Source organism: Triticum aestivum, chromosome 4B, assembly GCF_018294505.1.
Source record: "Triticum aestivum cultivar Chinese Spring chromosome 4B, IWGSC CS RefSeq v2.1, whole genome shotgun sequence".
Lineage (NCBI taxonomy): Eukaryota > Viridiplantae > Streptophyta > Magnoliopsida > Poales > Poaceae > Triticum > Triticum aestivum.
Window position 1 is genome coordinate 75,557,747 of NC_057804.1, and position 24,411 is coordinate 75,582,157.

A 24,411-nucleotide genomic window follows, 5' to 3' on the forward strand; every position below is an offset into this window, starting at 1 on the left:
ATGTGGCTGCTATGGGCTTCTAGCAAGAATCTTTCTTACCTATGACACAAAACCACAACAGTGATTTATCAAGTTTGTTGTTTTAACCTTCAACAAGGACCGGCTGCAGTCAAATTCGATTCGACTAAAGTTGGAGAAACAGACACCCGCCAGCCACCTTTATCCAAAACTAGTTGCATGTCTGTCAGTGGAACCGGTCTCATGAACGTGGTCATGTAAGGTTGGTCCGGGCCGCTTCATCCAACAATACCGCCGAATCAAAATAAGACATTGGTGGTAAGCAGTATGATGATCACCGCCCACAACTCTTTGTGTTCTACTCATGCATATCATCTATGCATAGACCTGGCTTGGATGCCACTGATGGGAAACATAGCATGCAATTTAAAAAAAATCCTACGCTTACGCAAGATCTATCTAGGAGATGCATAGCAACGAGAGGGGGAGAATGTGTCTACGTACCCTCTTAGACTGTAAGCGGAAGCGTTTGCTCAACGCGGTTGATGTAGTCGAACATCTTCTTGTTCTGACCGATTGAGTATCGAACGTATGACACCTACGAGTTCTGCACACATTCAGCGCGATGACATCCCTCGAGCTCTTGATCCAGCAAAGGGTCAAAGGAGTAGATGAGTTCCGCCACCACGACAGCGTCGTGACGGTGATGGTGATGTGATCCGCGCAGGGCTTCGCCTAAGCATCGTGAGAATATAACTAGAGGCGTAAACTATGAAGGTGGCGCCGCACATGACTAAGAGAAATTGGTATGTCTCATAGGGGCTCCCCCATATATAAAGGAGGGAGGGAGAGGAGGTCGGCCCTAGGCGCGCCAAGTGGGAGGAGTCCCACTTGGACTCTGATACATCTCCAACGCATCTATAGTTTTTGATTGTTCCATGCTATTATACTACCTATTTTGGATGTTTATTGGCTTTACTTTACACTTTTATATCATTTTTCGGACTAACCTACTAACCGGAGGCCTAGCCCGAATTGTTGTTTTTTTGCCTACTTTAGTGTTTCGCAGAAAAGGAATATCAAACAGAGTCCAAATGGAATGAAACCTTCGGGAGCAATCTCTTTGGAACAAACGCAATCCAGGAAACTTGGAGTGGACGTCAAGAAGCAGCCGAGGCGGCCACGAGGGTGGTCGGCACACCCTAAGGGGGTGGGCACGCCCCCCTACCTCGTGGGCCCCTCGTGGCTCCCTTGACCTACCTCCTTCGCCTATATATATATATATATCTTTGTACCCCGAAACCATCCATGAGCACCACAAAAAAATATTTCCACCGCCGCAACCTTCTATATCCGCGAGATCCCATCTTGGAGCCTTCGTCGGCGCTCCGCTGGAGGGGGAATCGACCATGGAGGGCCTCTCCATCATCACCAAGGCCTCTCCGATGAGTTGTGAGTATTTTACCACAGACCTTCGGGTCCATAGTTATTAGCTAGATGGCTTGTTCTCTCTCTTTGATTCTCAATACAAAATTATCCTTCCTCTTCTTGGAGATCTATTTGATGTAACTCTTTTTGCGATGTGTTTGTCGAGATCCGATGAATTGTGGGTTTATGATCAAGTTTATCTATGAGAAATATTTGAATCTCCTCTAAATTATTTTATGTATGATTGGTTATCTATGCAAGTCTCTTCGAATTATCAGTTTGGTTTGGCCTACTAGTTTGGTTTGGTTTGGATTCAATCTTGCATTGTCCTTTCCTAGTGATAGCAGGGGCAGCAAGGCACATATGGTATTGTTGCCATCGAGGATAAAAAGATGGGATTTATATCATATTGCTTGAGTTTATCCTTCTACATCATGTCATCTTGCTTAATGCATTACTCTAGTCTTCATGAACTTAATACTCTAGATGCAGGTAGGAGTCAGTCGATGTGTGCAGTAATAGTAGTACATGCAGGTAGCAGTCGGTCTACTTGTTGCGGACGTGATGCCTATATACATGATCATGCCTAGATATTCTCATAACTATGCACTTTTCTATCAACTGCTCAACAGTAATTTGTTCACCCACCGTAATATTTATGATATCCTGAGAGAAGCCACTAGTGAAACCTATGTCCCCCGGGTCTATTCTCTATCATATAAGTTTCCAATCTACTTTATTTTGCAATCTTTACTTTTCAATCTATATCATAAAAATACCAAAAATATTTATCTTATCATATTATCTCTATCAGATCTCACTTTGGCAAGTGGTCATGAAGGGATTGACAACCCCTTTATCGTGTTGGTTGCGAGGTTCTTGTTTGTTTGTGTAGGCGCGTGGGACTTGGGAGGAGCCTCCTACTAGATTGATACCTTGGTTCTCAAAACTGAGGGAAATACTTACGCTACTTTGCTGCATCACCCTTTCCTCTTCAAGGGAAAAACCAACGCATGCTCAAGAGGTAGCAAGAAGGATTTCTGGCGCCTGCCGGGGAGGTCTTCGCTCAAGTCAAGACATACCAAGTACCCATCACAAACTCATCTCCCTAGCATTACATTATTTGCCATTTGCCTCTCGTTTTCCTCTCCCCCACTTCACCTTTGCCATTTTATTCGCCCTCCCTTTTCCATTTGCCTATTTTTCGCTTGCCTCTTGTGTGCTTGTGTGTTATCTTGTTTATCTCTTTATCATGGCTAGGACTCCTATCATCATTAGTACTCCCGATCATGAAGTTCTTACTTTTATACAAAGGGAGGGAGAAAATCTAAAAGATGCTTGGCATAGAATTTGCAATGCTCAAAATAGATCTACTAGGAAGCAATCCACTTCCGTTCTTCTTCGCAGTTTTTATGTAGGCATTACTCCTAGGAATAGATATATTCTTGATACCATTACCGGAGGGAATTTTTTGGGTAGCCATACTTTTGATGCTTATAATGCCATGTTAGATTTGTTCGGTCCACCGCCTCTTTTGGTTGGCGGAACTGTTTTAACTTTAGAACATGTGATGCAAAGGCTTTAAATTATTGAAAATAAAGTTGCTACTGTCAAGTTAATTGAAAATTTGGATAAAAACATCCACAATCAAATTACTCAATATGGATCTAAGTATGGAGTTACTTTGAAATTTTTTAAGGAGAAGGAACCTATAGTTAATGAAGGGATAGATCAAGATTCCACAAGAATCGGGAAACTTGAGGATATTATTACTAATTTAGGGTCTGTCTTTTCATCCATGAAAAATACTCCAACTCCTCCTACAAAAATTTCCAAATTAATGTATGTTCCCAAAATAAGGGTGAATCTTCTAGTAAGGAAAATGCGGATCTCAAATCAATAAGCGTTCATTCCAATTTCTTTGCTCTTATTAAGGAACCTTTCACTACAAACGAATATCTTGATTTTTTGCCAAGAGTTTAATCATTACTAAAACAAAAGAAACTCCTATGGGTTATAAGTGTTCTATTGAAGAATTGAATATCAAAGATGGCAATACTTAGATCTATTCTCGCTTTTATGCCTAGCTAGGGGTGTTAAACGATAGCGCTTGTTGGGAAGCAACCCAATTTTATTTTTTGTTCCTTGCTTTTTGCTTATGTTCAGTAATGAATAATTCATCTAGCCTCTGGTTAGATGTGGTTTTATGTTTCAATTAGTGTTTGTACCAAGTAGAACCTATAGGATCATCTTGGGTGAAAGTTAATTTGATTCTGCTGAAAAACAGAAACTTTGCGCTCACGAGAAAACAATCAATAAATCACAGAAACATGATTTTAAGTTGATTCTTTTTTAAGTAGATCAATAGACAAATTACCTAGTACTTCCTATTTTGGTAGGATTTTTGGAGTTACATAAGTATACGAAAGTTACAGATTGCTACAGACTGTTCTGTTTTTGATAGATTCTGTTTTTCGTGTGTTGTTTGCTTGTTTTGATGCATCTATGGCTAGTATCGGGGGGTATGAACCATAGAGAAATTGGAATACAGTAGGTTTAAAACCAATATAAATGAAGAATGAGTTATTACAGTACCTTAAGTGGTGGTTTTCTTTCTTGCACTAACGGAGCTCATGAGATTTCCTGTTGAGTTTTGTGTTGTGAAGTTTTCAAGTTTTTGGTAAAGATTTGATGGACTATGGAATAAGGAGTGGCAAGATCCTAATATTGGGGATTCCCATGGCACCACAAGATATTCAAGGACAACCAAAGGCCTAAGCTTGGCGATGCCCCGGAAGGCATCCCCTCTTTCGTCCTCATCTATTGGTAACTTTACTTGGAGCTATATTTTTATTTACCACATGATATGTGTTTTGCTTGGAGCGTCTTGTATGATATGAGTATTCCCTTTTTAGTTGACCACAATCATCCTTGTTGTACACACCTTTTGGGAGAGCACACATGATTCGAAATTTATTAGAATACTCTATGTGCTTCACTTATATCTTTTGAGCTATGCAGTTTTGCTCTAGTACTTCACTTATATCTTTTTAGAGCACAATGGTGATTTTATTTTGTAGAAATTATTGATCTCTCATGCTTCACTCATATTATTTTGAGAGTCATTTAGAACAACATGGTATTTGCTATGGTCCTAGAATGGTGGGCATCCAAGTTGAGTATAATAAAAACTATCATAAGAATTGAATTGAATAATATGGTCAACTTGATGCTTAATAATTGTTCTGAGATAAAAAGGTGGTAATATTAGAGTCATGCTAGTGGATTAATTGTGAATTGGAGGAATACTTGTGTTGAAGTTTGTGATTCCCGTAGCATGCACGTATGGTGAACCATTATGTGATGAAGTTGGAGCATGATTTATTTTTTGATTCTCTTCCTTATGAGTGGCGGACGGGGACGAGCGATGGTCTTTTCCTACCAATCTATCCCCCTAGGAGCATGCGCGTAGTACTTTGTTTCAATAACTTGTAGATTTTTGCAGTAAGTATATGAGTTCTTTATGACTAATGTTGAGTCCATGGATTATACGCACTCTTACTCTTCCACTATTGCTAGCCTCTCTTGTGCCGCGCAACTCTCGCCGGTACTATACACCCACCACTTACCTTCCTCAAAACAGCTGCCATACCTACCTATTATGGCATTCCATAGCCATTCCGAGATATATTGCAATGCAACTTTCCACTGTTCCGTTTATCATGACACGCTCCATCATTGTCATATTGCTTTTGCATGATCATGTAGTTGACATTGTATTTGTGGCAAAGCCACCTTGATAATTCTTTAATACATGTCACTCTTGATTCATTGCATATCCCGGTACACTGCCAGAGGCATCTACATAGAGTCATATTTTGTTCTAAGTATTGAGTTGTGATTCTCGAGTTGTAAGTAAATAAAAGTGTGATGATATTCATGTTAGAGCATTATCCCAAGTGAGGAAAGGATGATGGAGACTATGATTCCCCCACAAGTCGAGATGAGACTTCAGACTTTATAAATAAATGAAAAAGAGGCCAAAGAAGCCCAAATAAAAAAGAGGCCAAAGAAGCACACCAAAATAAAAAAAAATGAGAGAAAATGAGAGAAGGGACAATGTTACTATCCTTTTCCACACTTGTGCTCCAAAGTAGCACCATGATCTTCATGATAGAGAGTCTCTTATGTTGTCACTTTCATATACTAGTGGGAATTTTACATTATAGAACTTGGCTTGTATATTCCAATGATGGGCTTCCTCAAAATGCCCTAGGTCTTTGTGAGCAAGCAAGTTGGATGCACACCCACTTAGTTTATTTTTGAGATTTCATATACTTGTAGCTCTAGTGCACCCGTTGCATGGAAATCCCTACTCACTCACATTCATATCTATTAATGGGCATCTCCATAGCCCGTTGATACACGTAGTTGATGTGAGACTATCTTCTCATTTTTTATCTTCTCGACAACCACCATTCTACTCCACATATAATGCTATGTCCATGGCTCATGCTCACGTATTGGATGAAAGTTGAAAAAGTTTGAGAACATTAAAGTATGAAACAATTGCTTGGCTTGTCATCGGGGTTGTGCATGATTTAAATATTTTGTGTGATTGATACGTCCCCATCGTATCTACATTTCCAAACGCTTTTGCCCTTGTTTTGGACTCTAACTTGCATGATTTGAATGGAACTAACCCGGACTGACGCTGTTTTCAGCAGAACTTCCATGGTGTTATATTTGTCCAGAAATAAAAGTTCTCGGAATGACCTGAAACTCCACGAAAGTTTTTTTGGAGTTAATAAAAAATACTGGCAAAAGAATCAAGGCCAGGGGGCCCACACCCTATCCATGAGGGTGGGGGCACCCCCCCCCCCCACCCACCCTAGGGCGCGCCCCCTGCCTCGTGGGCCCCCTAGTGCTCCACCGACCTCAACTCCAACTCCATATAATCACATTCGGGGAGAAAAAACAGGGAGAAAGAATTATCGCGTTTTACAATATGGAGCCGCTGGCAAGCCCTAAACTCTCTCGGGAGGGCTGATCTGGAGTCCTTTTGGGGCTCCGGAGAGGGGAATCCATCGCCGTCATCATCATCAACCATCCTCCATCACCAATTTCATGATGCCACCGTCGTGCGTGAGTAATTCCATCGTAGACTTGCTGGACGATGATGGGTTGGATGATATTTACCATGTAATCAAGTTAGTTTTGTTAGGGTTGATCCCTAGTATCCACTATGTTCTGAGATTGATGTTGCTATGACTTTGCTATGCTTAATGCTTGTCCCTAGGGCCCGAGTGCCATGATTTCATATCTGAACCTATTATGTTTTCATGAATATATGTGAGTTCTTGATCCTATCTTGTAAGTCACTTATTATGTGTTATGATTCGTTAACCCCGAAGTGACAATAATCGGGATACTTACCTGTGATGACCGTAGTTTGAGGAGTTCATGTATTCATTAAGTGTAAATGCTTTGGTCTGGTACTCTATTAAAAGGAAACCTTAATATCCCTTAGTTTCCATTAGGACCCCGCTGCCACGGGAGGGTAGGACAAAAGATGGCATGCAAGTTCTTTTCCATAAGCACGTATGACTATATTCGGAATACATGCCTACATTACATTGATGAACTGGAGCTAGTTTTGTGTCACCCTATGTTATAACTATTACATGAGGAATCGCATCCGACATAATTATCCATCACCTATCCAATGCCTACGAGCTTTTCACATATTGTGCTTTGCTTAGTTACTTTGTCGTTGCCACTGTTATAATTACTAAAAAACTGCTACTGTTACCGTTACTTCCATACTACTTTGCTACTAAATACTTTGCTGCAGATACTAAGTTATCTAGGTGTGGTTGAATTGACAACTCAACTGCTAATACTTGAGAATATTCTTTGGCTCCCCTTGTGTCGAATCAATAAATTTGGGTTGAATAAACTACCCTCGAAAACTGTTGTGATCTCCTATACTTGTGGGTTATCAAGACTATTTTCTTGCGCCGTTGCTGGGGAGCATCGCTTTATTCTTTGAGTCACTTGGGATTTATATCTGCTGGTCACTATGAAGAACTTGAAAGATGAAAGAACTAATATTTATCCCTCAACTGCGAGGGGAAGTAAGGAACTGACGTCTAGCTCTGCACTTGATTCTCCTTCTGTTATGAGTAAACTTGCGACACCTAAATCTGCTTCTGCTATTAATTCTGATATGTCACATGTTATTGATGATGCCACTTCTGCTATGCATGATACTTATGATGAAACTACTTCTATGATTGATACTACTGTGCCATTAGGTGAATTTCTTGATAAACACCTTGCTAGGGCTAGGGAGAATGAAATTATTAAAACTGATAATATTGATGATAGTGATGATGAAGGTTCTCCCCCTAAATATGAATTGCCTGGTGTTCCTGAGGGTTATGTTATGGATGAAGAAACTGCTAGAGATTTTCTTGCTTGCAATGATAGATCAGATCTTAAGAAATTATTAGCTAAGCTGAAACAAAAGTCTCTGAATGCTAGAATGAAACATGACCCTGCTTTTGCTACTTCACCTAACTTTGTTACTGATAAGGATTATGATTTCTCTGTTGATCCTGAGATAATTACTTTGGTTGAATCTGATCCTTTTTATGGCAATGAATTTGAAACTGTAGTGGCACATCTTACTAAGTTAAATGATATAGCCACCTTGTTTACTAATGATGAGAAATCTCGCTATTATTATATCCTTAAAATATTTCCTTTCTCGTTAAAGGGTGATGCGAAGACATGGTTTAATTCTCTTGATCCTGGTTGTGTGCGTAGTCCCCAGGATATGATTTACTATTTCTCTGCTAAATATTTCCCCGCTCATAAGAAATAAGCTGCCTTAAGGGAGATATATAATTTTGTGCAAATTGAAGAAGAGAGTCTCCCACAAGCTTAGGGGAGGCTTCTCTGATTACTTACTGCTTTGCCTGATCATCCTTTTAAGAAAAATGAAATAGTTGATATCTTTTATAATGGACTAACTGATGCTTCCAAGGACCACCTGGATAGTTGTGCTAGTTGTGTTTTCAGGGAAAGGATAGTTGAACAAGCCGAATTGCTATTTAATAATATGTTGGCCAATGAAAATAATTGGGCACCTCCTGAACCAACTCCTAAGCCAACTCCGAAGAAAAGAGGTGTTCTATTTCTCAGTCTTGAAGATATGCAAGAGGCAAAGAAATCTATGAAAGAGAAAGGTATTAAAGCTGAAGATGTTAAAAATTTACCTCCTGTCGAAGAAATACATGGCCTCAATATACCACCTAAAGAAATACAAGGCCTTGATAACCCGACATAGGTAGTGAAGGTAAACTCTCTTTATAGATATGATAAAGTTGAAATCCCGTCTATTAGGTTTGCTAGTCGATGCTTTGATGAATTTGATGATTTTATGGCTCAACAAGAAAATTTGAATGCTTATGTTAGTAGATAATTGAAAAGTAATTCTTATATGATTGGACACTTGAGTGATTATATGTCTAGAGTTAAGGGTGAAATTAAACTCACCAGTAAACATGCTTCGATGGTCACCACTCAGGTAGAACAGGTACTTAACGCTCAGAATGATTTGCTTGATGAATTAAATAATAAACATGATTTTGCTGTTAGAGTGGCTACTAGAACTGGTAAAATGACTCGGCAACCTTTGTATCCTGAAGGCCACCCTAAGAGAATTGAGCAAGATTCTCAGAGAAATAATTTAGATGCTCCTAGTCCTTCTAAAAAGAAGAAAAAGAAAAATGATAGGACTTTGCATGCTTCTAGTGAACCTATTGTGGAAACACCTAAGAATCCTAATGATATTTCTATCTCTGATGCTGAAACATAATCTGGTGATGAACATGAACCTAGTGATAATGCTAATAATGATGTTCATGTAGATGCTCAACCTGCACTACAAAAAAAAGACACATCCATGACATTTTGGGCCGAACGAAAAAAAAATGTCATACATATGACACTTCTATGACGATAATTGTGACAAAACCCGGTATCAACATAGATGTGGTGGGCTCCTACTTCTATGACAAAAAATCATGATAGAAAATGGGCTTTTCATCCTGGGCGGGCCGGAGACGCAGTTGCATGACATTCTTTCGGCCGTCCATGACGGAAAAAACCATGGTAGAAGCGAGGGCGAGGAAAATTTCGAGGAGTTCCCGGTTACAGTGGGTGGTCGGGGCCGAGAAATGCGCGTTTCTCTCGTACACGTACACGCGTGTGTGCGAGGCGTTGGCTCTAACTGAACCCGAGCGAGGCGTTGGGCTCTAACTGAACCCGAGTGATTGCACTGCAGGCTACGCGTTACTGAACCCGAGCGATCGATCGATGGCTGTTAACTGAACCCGATCGAGCGATTCCTTCGCTACTACTGCTAACTGAAGTCGATCGATGCTGCCTCTCTGGATGAACAGTGAGCGTTGCACGGGGGGGGGGGGTGGATGAACAATGAGCGGTGGGAGTGGATGAACAGGACCCGTGGCGTTGCCTCTGGATGAATAGGACCCCGATCGTTCGAGCCGGTTGGGGCTGGATGAACAGGACCCCGTGGAGGGCCGGATGAACAGGACGACGCTGTGGAGGGCTGGATGAACAGTAGATGGTGGAGGGGTGGATGAACAGTACCCGGGGAGGGGTGGTTGAACAGGAGCCTATGGAGAGGGGTGGTTGAACAATGGCCGGTGGAGTAGCGCGCAGTGGAGGCTGGATGAACAGGAGTCCGTGGATGAACAGTCGCAGGTGGAGGCTGGAAGAGGTCGACGGTGGATGAACAGTAGCCCGTGGAGGCTGGAGGAGGTCGACGATGGAGATGAACAGTATCCCGTGGAGTCCCGTTTTGCGGTACGCCACACTCCTCCCGATGAACAGGACCCCCGTTTCGACCATAGCGCTCCAACACAAGTCTGCTTTGTCCGTTTTGCGGTACGCCACACCCCTCCCGATCAATAGGACCCCCGTTTCGACCGTAGGAGGTCCGTTTCCTCCATTTTGCGGTACGCCACACCCCTCCCGATGAACAGGATCCCGTTTCGAACGTGTCCGGCCAAACACAAGGCCGTTTCCTCCGTTCTGCGGTACGCCACGCCTCGTTTCCATCGCTTGTTCCGTCCAAGCCCTCCCGATGAACACGACGACGCGTTCCGTTCCGACCCAGCCGGTTGGCTCCCCATGAACCCGACGATGACGCTGTTTCTCCGTTCTGACCCAGCCATGTACACGAGCCCTGGCCGTATGTATATATGCGCGAGTAGGCATTCGAGACCCCGCCTGTATGTACGTACGTGGCCGTATTTTCTTTCTTGCACCCTGGCCACTGTACATACGTGTACATGCTACGTGCGCGCCTCTACTACGACATGTGCGCGCCTCTACAACGACCACGTTCGCGACCAGAATGACAACGATACGTACGCTTCGACCAGGTGGGTCCCGACTGTCAGGCACTTCCTTGCGTGCGAAGATGTAGCTGGTGGGTCCCAGCCGTCAGGGGGGCGAATCGTTTTTTTTTTGACCGGACGCACTTCGTTGCGTGCGAAGGTGTAGCTGGTGGGTCCCAGTAGTCAGGGGGGAAACATTTTTTTCGTGAAATACGGCGGCCCGTCTGGTGGGTCTCCGCTGTCAGGTGGAGGAATAATTATTTTGCGCGTAATAAGGAGGCACTTCCTTGCGGCCGCCGTGGACCCAGCTGTCAGCCTCTCCACGTATAGTCCACGTCCAATGGAAGCCGTTCCTTGACCATGTTGACCACGCCGCATCGAGAGCACCAGGGCGGTGGACGACGATGTGGAGCCGGGGAAGACGCGACAGTGGATGCCCACACGTAGAGGAGTACAAGGGTTCACTAGTTCGTTACGGTGTGAGGCTGCCGTCGCCGCAGAATAACAGTTAACAGGAGGTGTGGGTGAGTAGAGGGATGGCCTGGCCAGCGGTGGGAGTAGTAGGGGGCGGTGAGGCCTCCGCTGCATCGCAGCCGGCCACGGGAGGCAGGAGCACGAGGCACGACCGGCACTGGTTTGGGCGGCTGGAGCAAGAAGACCAGAGGTTAAAGAAGTACTACGGTCGTTGGATGGACATCGTACGGTCACTGGAGCTAGAATCGTGCATATTGACTAAGTTGACAAAGCCCTCCGTCCCCATCAACTTTGTAGGCCCACAAGTCAGCCTGCCACAATATTGGGTCCCAGCTAATAGGGGGAGTATTCATTTTTTGTGCGTAATAAGGAGGCACTTCCTTGCGTGCGAAGATATAGCTGGTGGGTCCGAGCTGTCAGCGGCGGTAACGTTTTTTCGCAAAATACAGAGGCCCTTTCGGTGGGTCCCTGATGTCAGGTGGAGGAATCATTATTTTGCACGTAATAAGGAGGCATTTCCTTGCATGCGGCCGTGGACCTAGCTGTCGGCCTCTCCATGTATAGTCCACTTCAGATGCATGTCGGTCGTTGACCATGTTGACCAGGCCGCGCTGAGAGCACCAGGGCGGTGGACGATGGTGAGGCCTAGGAAGGGAACGACACGGAGGCAGGGAAGACTCGGTAGTTGTTTCCCACGTGGAGGGGAGTACGACTGTACGAGAGTTTACTGGTTCGTCTGCCGTCGCCGGAGAATAACAGCAGGTGTGGGTGAGTAGAGGGATGGCTAGGCCAGCGATGGGAGTACTGTGGGGGTGGTGAGGCCTGCACGGTAGCACAGCCGGTCGCGGGGAGGAGGGAGCAGGCAGTCCTGCCGGTGCTTGTTTGAGCGGCTGGAGAAGAAAGAGCAGAGATTGAAGAAGCACGACGGCCGTTGGATGGACATCCAACAGTCACTGCTTGTGCGTCAACCTTTTTTTAGGAAAGCCTCAAATCTGTGGAAAACAGCATACATCCCATCTGCCATTATTTCTAATAATTTACAGCCCATTTGCTAATTTTTACTGTTTTTTTGGAGCCCATATTCTTTTTGTTAGCATTACAGCCCATATTGTGGCCACGGTTAAAAAAGTATACGAAATTTTGCATATTTCGGTGTGGTCCGAACTGTTTTTAATCCCGAAATTTCGACTCACATTCAAACTGATTTTAAAAATAAATGTATATCAATATAAAATCCAACAAATTATCCACGCATAAAAATTAATGTAATTTAAAATCTCGAAATGAAAAAAAAGATATTTGAAACTAATTGCCGGTTTGATGTGTTTTAAAAATGTACAGCCCATTTCTCATTACTGATGGGCCATTTTCTCGGCCAGCCGAATGAAAGCTCTCCTCGTCTTGAAAGATTTGCAGCCCAACAGGCCTGACAAAGCGACTTACTTGGCAAATCACAAAAAAACTAGGCTGTGGCCGTGGACCCAGCTGTCAGCCTCTCCACGTACAGTACTCTTCCGATGGAATGTCGTTGACCACATTGACCACGCCGCACCGAGAGCACCAAGGCAGTGGACGACGGCGAGGCCTAGGAAGGGGACGACGCGAAGCCGGGGAAGACACGGCAGTGGATGCCCATGCAGAGAGGAGTACGAGGGTTCACTGGTTCGGCTGTGGTGTGAGGGTGTCGTCGCTACAGGGCCTGGCTAGCGGTGGGAGTAGTAGGGGGCGATGAGGCCTCAACGTCAGCATAGCCGGCCACTGGAGGCAGGAGCAGGCGGTCTCCCCGGCGCTGGTTTGGGTGGCTGGTGCAAGAAGAGCAGTGATTGAAGAAGCAACAGGACTGTTCGATTCAAATCCAACGGTTACTGCTGCTAGAATCGTTTGTTGACTAAGTTATCAAGCCCTTCGTACGCGTCAACTTAGTAAGCCCACAGGTCAGCCTCCCAACCGGTGCACCCCAGATGTCAGTGGGAGGAATCATTTTTTCACGTAATAAGGAGGCAGTTGATTTCATGCGGCCAGGCCAGCGGTGGGAGTAGGGTGGGCCGGGGAAGCCTGCGCGGCATCATAGCGGGCCACAAGAGGAGGGAGCAGGCAGTCCTGTCGGCGCTAGTTTAGGCGGCTGGAGCAAGAAGATCAGAGATTGAAGAAGCACGTTGGCCGTTGGATGGACATCCAACAGTCACTGCTGCTAGAATCGTGTGTTCACTGACAAAGCCTTGCGTAAACAAGTTAGCCTAGAAATATGTGGCGTGTACAGCCCATTTGCTATTATTTTTATGTTTACTCATTTTCTAATTCATATGGAATTTATTGCAGCCTGTTTTCCATTTTTAGAATTGCTGGCCATTTTCTGGTCAGTACCAGGGTCAAAAAATTAACTAAATATGTGGGAAATTTTGAAAATTCGCAAATTTTTGCTGGGGAACGAAATATTCTTAATCCAAAAATTAATAGCCATACTAAAACAAATTTAAAAATAAATTAGTACTATGTCACGTTAAATGCAATGAAATACGTATAAGATATCAGTGAAGAACAAAAACAAAAAAGAAACTAATATCCCATTTGCTATATTTTTTTTAGAATTTTCAACCCCTTTTGATATTACTTTTAACAGACATTGACCATACTCTTCGGCCAGGCCGGAATGCATCCCTCCTCGTCTTGAAAGATTTGCAGCCCAGTAATTCGGAGAAAACAAATAGGCCTAGCTTGGATATTCTTCAAAAAGAAATACTGGGCTACCTATTTTCCCAAAGAACTGGTGCATGAGCATTTAGCTTTATTTATTTATTTACTTATTTATGTTTAGGGGACCATGAGCATATACTTGGGCCTCCCTTCCAGTGAATTATGGGCTTCTCTATTGGGCCTTCATCAGTGGGCTGCATGTTATCAAGAGGTGGAAAATGTGTTCCGTACGAAAAATAGTATGAGCTACGTATGGTACGGGGCACTAAAGGATCGAACCATGCAACGACTTCCAAAACATTGTGTTTGTCGTTCTAACAACACATTTATTCAACCAACAGACGAAATATACTACTGATTGTACATTGAAAACAGCAGCAGCAACCAGGGCTGGGGGTGCAACAGAAGCAGTAAGCAGGCCAGAAGAGTGAAGACGCAACTCTCTCTTCCAAACCAAACATCAGCCATCATTACAAAAGGGCTACCAAAAAAGAACAAGTGTATGCATCAAACTAAATAAAGATCCTACTACACCAAGTGTACGCATCTAACTAACTGGCTCAGTTAGACGTTACTATTTATTAAGCTGTGGAGATTGGCTGACGGCTTGAACCAGATGGGTGCCTGACGGGGGAAACTCCAACCAGCAGGTCGAAGTCTGATACTTGCGACCCTCTCTCCTACTTTGGGCTACAGAGTGTGGCGGCACATATCAGGGTATGGTGCATGCAGAGACGCATGGTACACTGTGTACACACAATTTTGCCTGATGAACGAAACCGCGCTGCCATCATGATCCTTGCCGTCGGTTATCTCCTGGTTAATCGGATAATTCAGTCCGACAAACAGAGAGCGTGTACCAAGGCTACTTACCAGCCTCCAGTCAAAAATTCCTGAAGGCCCAGAGAAGCTGGGATCCTGCTCAAAGACCTTGCAGTGATTGTAATTCTATTCCGCGAAACAACACGTCCGGTACGTGCGAACGATCATCAATCTTTCGCCGTCATCTGATCGAGCCAGGAACCACCTGCAACTCACATGCCGCTTTTCTTTGAAAGGTTCTGGGATTAGGAAGGGTAGGGACACCAGGCGGCCTACAACATCATATCAAGTTGGAGTCAAATAAAAAAGGGCTCTTGATTTAGTCAATCTTAAGAACAGCATGTTATGAGCATGAATATTTTTTCAGTAAATGTTGACAGTAATATAAGCAAGCCATCATGATATCATTGTAAAGTAACATACTGCTGTAAGAGCCGTTTGTAGCGATGACTGGAGTAGGCCAGCAATACGTCCAACTATAGAAGGAGTCGACAGCGTAAATGAAGCCCTTGTGTTCAATGGCATCAGAGAACCATGGAGGATGTATGATCCTGCGATGGACGTGCAGATTTATCCACTTACCGCAGTGACCTGTCAGATAGGCGAGACCGCGGTTGAAGAACGCAATTAGCCTGAAGTCTTTATAATTCGCAGATCTTGTGGGCACTTGGCAGATTACAACCTTGAGCAAATCAAACTTGGTATCATGTTGGCTACTGTAAGATTCCGAGTATTCTGGGCCGCGGTGCCAAAGCAGTGCAGTGTTAATCGAAGGAAGGGGGATCAATCGCCGGGTGTAGACCTCCACGAGCATCCAGCTGCCGCGACCGTCGATGAGCACCATCCAAGACGTGTTCATGCCGACCCAGTACATACCGTTAATGTAGCTGAGGCTGACGGGGATCGGATCGCAGTGAAGGGGGTTGATGCTCGCCACCCTACGATCGTTATGCTGCGTGACATGCCGTTTCTGAAGATCAGGCGGCATCAGCAAGCAAGGAGCTGGCTTAAAAAGCTCCGGCCTGAGGGCTTTGAGTAAATGGTACAGCCCCGACGAGCACGCGGCGAGCGGCATGGTACTGAGATTGTCCACACGCGAAACAATGAGCTTGATTACCTCTGTGGGGAGCGAATTCCAGCCACTCTTTCGGCGGACGCTGCTCGGTTCTGCCATTGTTAGTGCTTGGGTTTCGGACGAGGGGGGGAGGCGCCTTAGCGGGGATGGAAGATTGGACGAGATTATGTGCGGACAAAGATGGAGAAGCGAATATGTGCTGCGGGAAGTGGACAGGTGATGATGACTGCAGCACGCCGCTTGACTTACAAGACACATACCAGCAGCATAGGGTCATATCGATGCCAGACAACTTGATTGAGTAGAGTAGTAGAGTAGGACTCTGCTCTACTACTAGCACCGGAGGAGTAGTATATTCTAATCTAAAATAGTTAAAAACTTCAATGCCCGCGCGTGGAACGACTATGAACCGTGCTCGAAGACTATGTCTACGTGGTGTTTGGACTTATATGCAAAAAAAATAGCAAGATGCTCGTGCATTGCACGGCACACCATCATCACCAACTCAGTTTTTTCTCTACTCCTACTCCTATAAAAGACTCAGTTGGTGATGATGGAGGCGAGGAGGCATGTTCAGCCGGGCGTGCAGCGGACGGCGCAGCACTATTCGATTTGTTATAAAAAACAAAGAAGAGTAGTAGACATAGAGACTTAAGGGAGGAGCATGAGGTTGTGGGAGATAAGGATGAACGAGGCAAGGCCTTATCTGTAAATGTGGAGAGAGGTGCGGGTATCTTTTGTAAAATCGCCATAGTTGGCTTTCTATCCGTTAGATATAGATCGGACGGTCTATATTACAAGATGGCAGGCATACCATCATCACCAACTCTGCTTTTTATAAGACTAGAGAGATATCTCTACTCTTATAAAAAACAGAGTTGGTGATGATGGTGTGCCTGCCATCCTGCAATATAAGCCGTCTGATTTATATCTGATGGATAGGAAGGAAAAATGGAAATTTTGCAAAAAGATACCCACAGCCACTCAACATTTGCAAATAAGGCCTTCCCTTATTCATCCTTTTCTCCCACAAGATAAACTACTCATACAAATGCATCTTGATGTTCCGAGCAACACATGGGCATCTTGCTAGTAGATAGATAGAGACTAGGGAGTACTAGTAAGGACACCATCTACTGCTTCATCTGCTACTCCTGCGCTCCATTCGGCGACCGCAACGTCCCCTACAGCCACTCCCTCCTACGCTCCATTCGGCAGGCGCTATTGACATTTGGGGAGCGCACTCTTGCGACTGCTGGCAGCCATGACTTCACCGATGACGACTTCTTCCCCGACGTCGGCAACCTCTTCCTCAACAACATGGGCGACAACCTCAACGCCAACAGTGCTGCTCCCATTGCACCCTATGTGTTTCTCCTTCCTGTTCAAAATCGTGGTAGAATTCATGTTTCTACTTTGTATCCTACTACTATGCTAGTCCACATGATTAGTTTCATCTATGTTATAGCCGTCATGATTTATTTTGTGCTTATTCGGATTAAATCTCGTAGTAACTTGCTCATATATTCAACTAGCGCAACGTCCCCTACAGCCACTTCCATTTCATGGACGGCCTGGTCGATGCCTCCAAGGAGCCCTTCGTCTACTGCTATGAGTGCCCGATGCCGTTTTGGGGCTCGCCAACGGACATGGTGCATCACCTCACGGATGCGTGCAGCGGTCACTACTGGCCCTTGGCGGAGAACATCAAGTACGATACGTGCTACCCGTTCACCATGCCGGAGTCACTAGAGGATCACCGCTGCCTGCTAGTCTCAGAGGAGGATGGTAGCATCTTCCTCTTGATCGTGGGCACCGGCGAGGCCCGTGCAGGCCGCCGCCTCGTCTCTGTAGTGTGCGTCAGGGGCGACACCGCTGACGCTGACACTGACACGAGGCTGATGTACGGGTGCGTGGTCAGTGTTACTACCCCTCCGGGTCATGTGGGTGGCGACACCGGCCTCATCGAATGGACTTGGACTTTGGGGAGCTGGGACTATCCCGCCAATGTGGACTTGGAAAACCCATGGCATCTTTACCCGCTGACGCGGTGCACGGGGACTCCAAGGAGGTTCACCTGGACATACGCATTATCAATTAAATGTTGATCATTAGTCTTCGCTCAATGTAATCCGCTGTCTAAGCATGTGGAGACTTCCATGCAGGATCTTGCTCTATTGGAGTATCGCGCATGAATAAAAGTGTATCCGTTTATGGTTTAGTCTAGAATCTTCCATGTATGACTTTTTACTACAGTACTGGTGAAAGACTTACGATGAACCATTTCTTACATCTCCTCTTCCCCCTTGCAAGTCATCCTGATTTAATCCCTCCGTCTAGGTGTATAAGGGCATGGTTAATATTACCTAATAGTATAGCCAACTGTTGACTATAAGAAAGTGCCATGTCATCTGTAGCCAACATGTATAACAATCGATACTCAAAAACTAATTCTTAAAGATCATTTCTTGCAAAGCACAATAAGTGTTATTTCTTCACAAGTTTTGGATGCAGGTTGAATAGTTGAACGCTTTTGTTTGCAAAAGATACCTTTTTATCTATTTCACCCAGATGTTTGTGAGCTCTAGAGATGAAATAATATCCGAAGAAACCTATCGATACTCGTTACACATGAGATGACCCCTACATCCTTTGTCAAAATAAACAACTCCCCGATCAATGCATTTCACTCTTCGGTGCAACGCACGAGCACCTTACTACCATAGATTAGTATGACCAAAAATTGAACTAACATTATATATAGTACGATAAATGATAATGCATGTCACCTAAAATTATATCATTCAAAACTATGTTCAAATACGAATCCAACGATATAGTTTTTGTTGACATGCACTATCATTTTGTCAGTTAGATCTTTAGTCAAATTCAATGGGGGACTAATAAACCACGACTAATGTAGTACAAGTGTAGAGGGCGGCGCTGCACGGGAGTCTCACCTCTCACCCCGCTCGTGGCACGGCAGTAAAGCCGTCATATCACAAAACCCAACCACTCCCAGTAATAAGTGGCCTGGTAAAATAAACGGACAAGCAACCATCACATCCCTCTGTCTTTTTTGCATTTCATCTCTCTCCATTTACTTTCTCCGGTTCATCTTGCACACACGATCCCTAGCTACTACTCCTAGGGCCAGTTCTTTTGGCGGCTTCCCCAGCTTTTCCCATAAGACTACTCATAGTGGAGAGTAACAATAAGGCGCCTCGCTCATTTACTTGGGCTTCTAAACTACTACTCTGTCCTGGTTTATTCCTTAGCATTGTAATTTGTGCTAAATTTTGACCAAAGATTTAGATGATAAAATGTTACTCCCTCCGTCTAGGTGTGTAAGTCATCTTACGAAAACCAAATAATCCCAAAACACTTAGGCGCGGTGCATTAACTTCTACCTCGTTTCTTGTTTCTTGACATATCAACCAATAAGAGATAAAGACTGTGCATGCTTTTAATGACTTGAGATATCAAACACGTCATGCAGTGGTTAGTTCATTGCGTGCAATACTATTAATTAGCAAATAAACATAGTAGTGCATGTGACATGCACTAACATTTCATTAGTTAAATTTATGATCAAAATTTGACACAGATTACAATGGGGACCAATAAACCAGGACGGAGGTAGTAGTTATGGGATTACTAATCTAGAAGCCTAAAAGAACTGGCCCCTGGTACTCCTACTAGTAGTAGTACTCAAGTTGGAATTCCAATTGCACGGCACAACTTGTTAGGCAAAAAATCGATATAGGGTGTAGGAAGCGGTTTGGGAATTTGCATGCCTTTCCATCCAGTGAGATACTCCGTACAAAGTACGACAAAGAAATAACCACAGAGAAGGAAGCTAAAAGTAAACAATCAAATGAGCATTTTTGCATTTGTTTTGCATTGAATCGTTTCACAAGCTTGACTAGTGCTGTTTTTCTACTTTTACAAAAAAAACGCATCGTAATGTTAAAACATGCATTTGCACGTACATAAGTAATAGTAGTACTCCCTCCGTCTAGGTGTATAAGTCTTCCCTCCTTGGTGACGGTGCACAACCAAAGATGAGTTATTGACCTGGACGGAGGGAGTAGCACAGTCTGCAAGCATATATCGAGAGACAGGTGTAGAGCGATAGTATATAGTAAAGTTTGTGCTATATGCACGTACTTGCAAATGCGTACAAATACACAAGGTGTCCAAACTTTCCCTTTTACATACTTAATTAAGGACGCTAAAAATTCCTGAACATTCGGGATTTATCATTTGCGTCCCAAAACTAATGAGATCGCCTTACGAAACAAAAATTATACTCCTCCTAAAAGCCATGGCGCTCGCAGGAGCGCTTGCGGCGCACCACGAGTGCCCTGGTGTGCGGCCGTTTCCCAGCGCGCCGACACAATGCCTCTTCCTCAGCCTCGCAACACGCAAGGTGCTGATTGGCAGCTTGCCGGCGGGCGAGCGCGATCTCACCGGTGTGGTAATCCGGCGCCAACAGGTACACCTCCTCGCTGGAAGCGTGCACCCGGTACACGTACCATCAAGCGTAGATGAGGCGCTTGGACCCGACTGCATTCAGGGCGTCGGCACGAGCGTCCTCCGCCACCCTCACGGCCCTCGCACAATCCTTATGCCAAAGAGCCAATTTCCTGACTCTCTTGGACGCGACATAGGCCTCCCAGGCAGCTTGTTCTGCGGTGCGCTTCTCTTCCTAGGCCTTCTTCTCCGCCTCTATTTTGGCGCGCTCTGCAGGAGGCAAAGCCTCCCACAAGGCGACATCCATTTCTTTCCAAATCTCCTCAAGGCTAGGGGGCTCGGCAGGCGGCGTGGTGTTCTCCTCGTAGCGGGGAGCCGATGCGTCCTCCGATGCGCGTGCTGGAGAGATTGGGAACACTGACGTGTACACCTCGACGCGTCGCGGCGAGGAGCCGAGCACCGACGCGTCCTCCTCGACTAGTGGCGGCGAGGAACGGAACGGCGACGCGTCGCGTCGCGGCGAGGAGCGGAACGCCGATGCGTCCTCCTCGACTAGTGGCGGCGAGGAATGGAACGGTGACGCATCGCGTAGCGGCGAGGAGCGGAACACCGACGCGTCCTCCTCGACTAGTGGCGGCGAGGAACAGAATGGCGACGGGTGACCGTCCGCGCGGTGCAGCGAGGGGCTCCTAGGGCTTGGGAGGGGCGATGCCATGGTGGTCGACATGAGAGGGGGGGAGGAGATAGCGATGAACGTGAACGTGAGGGGAAGGAGATAGCGATGTCGTGGGAGGCACAGTATTTATAGCGAGCAATGGCACACCTACGTAAGATATGGACTGAGCTACACTGACTTAACTGCAGGTCCAGTTGCGTCACTGACATGTGGGCCAGATCCCTGTTGGGCCCATATGTCAGTGACCCAATGCACCTGTAGTTAAGTAACATCTATGTGGGCATATTTGTTGGAGTAAATTACTGGGGAGGGAAGGGGTGGAAATATTGCTGGTCACAACGGATTGGACGAGCGCGGGGGAGCAGAGTCATGCATGCAGATTTTTTCACACGGGGTGGAGTGGTGGGACCGCCGGAGGGAGAAGGAGAGTTTGGCACGCATATTGTTTCCACACATGGAGAGGAAAAGATTTGGAGATGAACGGGCTTCCTGTAGGTATGGGGAACAGTGCATAATAAGTCATCTTGCATGCCGGGCTAGGTATAGTCTCAAGTCATTAAAAACATACACACCCCACACAAGTTCATATTTCAAGGTGCACTAAATTATTGCATGCGATGATTAAGGCTGGCCATAATTGTGGTATCTTAGCTAGTATCATGCACACGGGAATAGCAAACATGCTGATGTGGCAAAGAATTAAAGAAGAGAGGGGGGTTAGAGTAACTAGTGTTCATGCATGCACTGGTAAACACATTTTTTGTGAAGAATGACAGCATTAGTTGAGTACTTTTGCAGACTTCAAAAACTATTCCATCGCCTCTACTATCTTGCTAAGAGTAGGTGAAAATTTTGAATCGAGCCCTTTAAACTAGAAGGGAGGTAGTGGTACTCTAATAGCTAACCTTGTTGTGATGACAAGATAGGACATGGCACGCACCTGGACGGAGGAACTAGTCTGCATTGTGCATTTAAGTTTTGTCTAAAGTCAATGTACCTCTACTTTCACCAGACTTATAGAAAAATGTACTATCAACATTCACAATGTCAAATCAATATTTTTACACTCATTATAAAACATAGTTCTTATACTCATTATAATCAGTATTGTAGATATTGATATTTTTAATATAAATTTGGTCATGGGATTTCATTGATGCGTGTCAAAGCATGGAGGAAGTGGAGCTTAGGGCTTGCATTGTCGGTCTCTACATAGGTATTTCTCTTCATAGTCCTGTAATTTTAGAGACTGATTGCTCTTTTGTGGTAGTGTCTCTTGTATCGGGGGACTATGACAGGTCTGCTATGCGTGACCTGAAGATGAAAGTGTTGAGCATCTCGAAGTTGATCAACAATCTTCAATTGTCAAAGATTAGCCGTTTGGCCAATAAGGTGGCACACTTAATCGCTAAGTATAGCTTTGACAATAGACTAGATGGTATTCTTGTAAATAACGTACCGCCCTGTGTGGTGAATCATGCATGCGGAGTAGGCAAAAAAATTGCTCATTTATAGTCGGTCGAAGTCCCAAAGAGTGTGAACAAGCAGAAGCTATACCGTCAGGCCTACGATATGGGTCTAGTAGACATGACATCTAGTGGGTCTCGCATAGTTCTCAAGAACTCTTTGGGGGCTTGCAGCCGTTTATCCACCGGGCAAGCCAGCAACCCCACACCATTCACACGCCCTACTCGTCCCCGTCTTCTACCTTACAACAGTTCACTCCCAGTCGTCCTGTCCTTTCACATTAGTTTGCTCCCAGTTTTTTTTGCGGGGTACAACAGTTCAACTTCTCCTAACCCTCCTCCAAAATCCATGGCCTCCCAAATCTCCATGGTCGCCGCTGAGTAGTAGGTAAGAGCCATCACTGGCGATGAGTTCATCGTCATCTACACACGTGGATCCGTGACGGTGAAAGCATGCCTTGCTCGTTTCCTATGCATGTTCAATAGTTCAACGGATGAGTGGGTCGCTGGGCTAGACGTTGAGTACACCACAGTCTTGGGACGAGAGAGGGATCTAAAGGACGAAGAGAGGAAGAAGCCTGCCGTGATCCATGTTTGCGTACATAACGTTTGCTTGGTCTACCACATATGCCATGCCGACGTTGAGTGCTAGGATTTTAAGAACTTCCTCAAGGACAACAGAGTGAAATTCGTTACTGTAGGCTTTAAGAACGACAGGGATGTCCTGCGTCGGATAGGTCTCGTTGTAGGCCGCCGTTCGATCTCTAGAAGGCAAGCCTGGTGTCCTTCTCTCAACCTTCAATGCTGACCCTGGCAGCAGCCATGATTGATCCCTCATACGCTAAACTGAAGAAACCTCATCACGAGTGTCATCATGCATGGGAGTCGAAGACATTAGATGAAGATCACATCCTGTACGTAGCAATGGATGCCTACCTTTGTTTAAATATCTACAAGGGTTGGATGAAGAAGCAGAGCCCAGTGTTTGGTTCAAGCAAAGAAGCTTTGGCGAAGAGGAAGAGGAAGAGGGACGAGGACGAAGTCGAGGACGTGGACTCGGACTCCGAGTAGGTGCCAGTGTCGTCGCTCATGCTGGTTCTACTGCAGTTTCAAGCGGACTAGTTGCTTAGTTTATTTTCAAGGGTGTGTTGTGCTGAGGCCCTAGCGGAACTATGTTTATGTTCTTTCTCGTTATTTGAACTCTTTAGTACGTACAGTAGTACTAGTACTATGTCTTACTACTGTTCTTCTTGCAGTTGGTACTACTGCTCGTATCTTCGTGTTCCTACTTTACTTAATGCGTTCGTACTAGTATTATAATTTGGGTCAGTCGATTTGTGAAAGAAGTTCGACGGAGCGAAGGAAGAAGACGGCAGAAGAGGTGGAAGAAGCCCTTCTAGCCATCCATGTTGGATCAAACGGCTCACAAGAGTCGACTGACCCAAATTGCTCCTTCAGATTGCAGGATCCACGTGGCATTCAAGGTCTCTAAGGTAGATTCTGCGTCCGCACCCGGTTTGCAGGCTCGACGCGCGCGTGACCGACTTTCGCCGCGACAGCCACCACACGCGCCTCCTCCACGCGGGCGGAGACGACAATGACACGCTAGTTCCTCCTCGCCGGCGTGCTAGAGCACATGCTCGTCCTCCTCTTCGTACGCTGCATGCATAGACGCGGCTCCACCAGCTGCTCATGTACTTGGCAGCATGGCGGCATCGCGAGGAGGGACTGCAGACGACGTGAGCAGGCGAGCCCTCGGCTTCATGGCACAGGGATGGCGGCGACACGGCGGTGATGGGCGAGATATTGTTGGCCGGAGCAGGCGGGCGCCGGCATGCGCAACGGCGATGGCGGCATATTGATGAGTGCGCGTGTGGGAGCTTACTTTAGTTTTATATAATGTTGGTT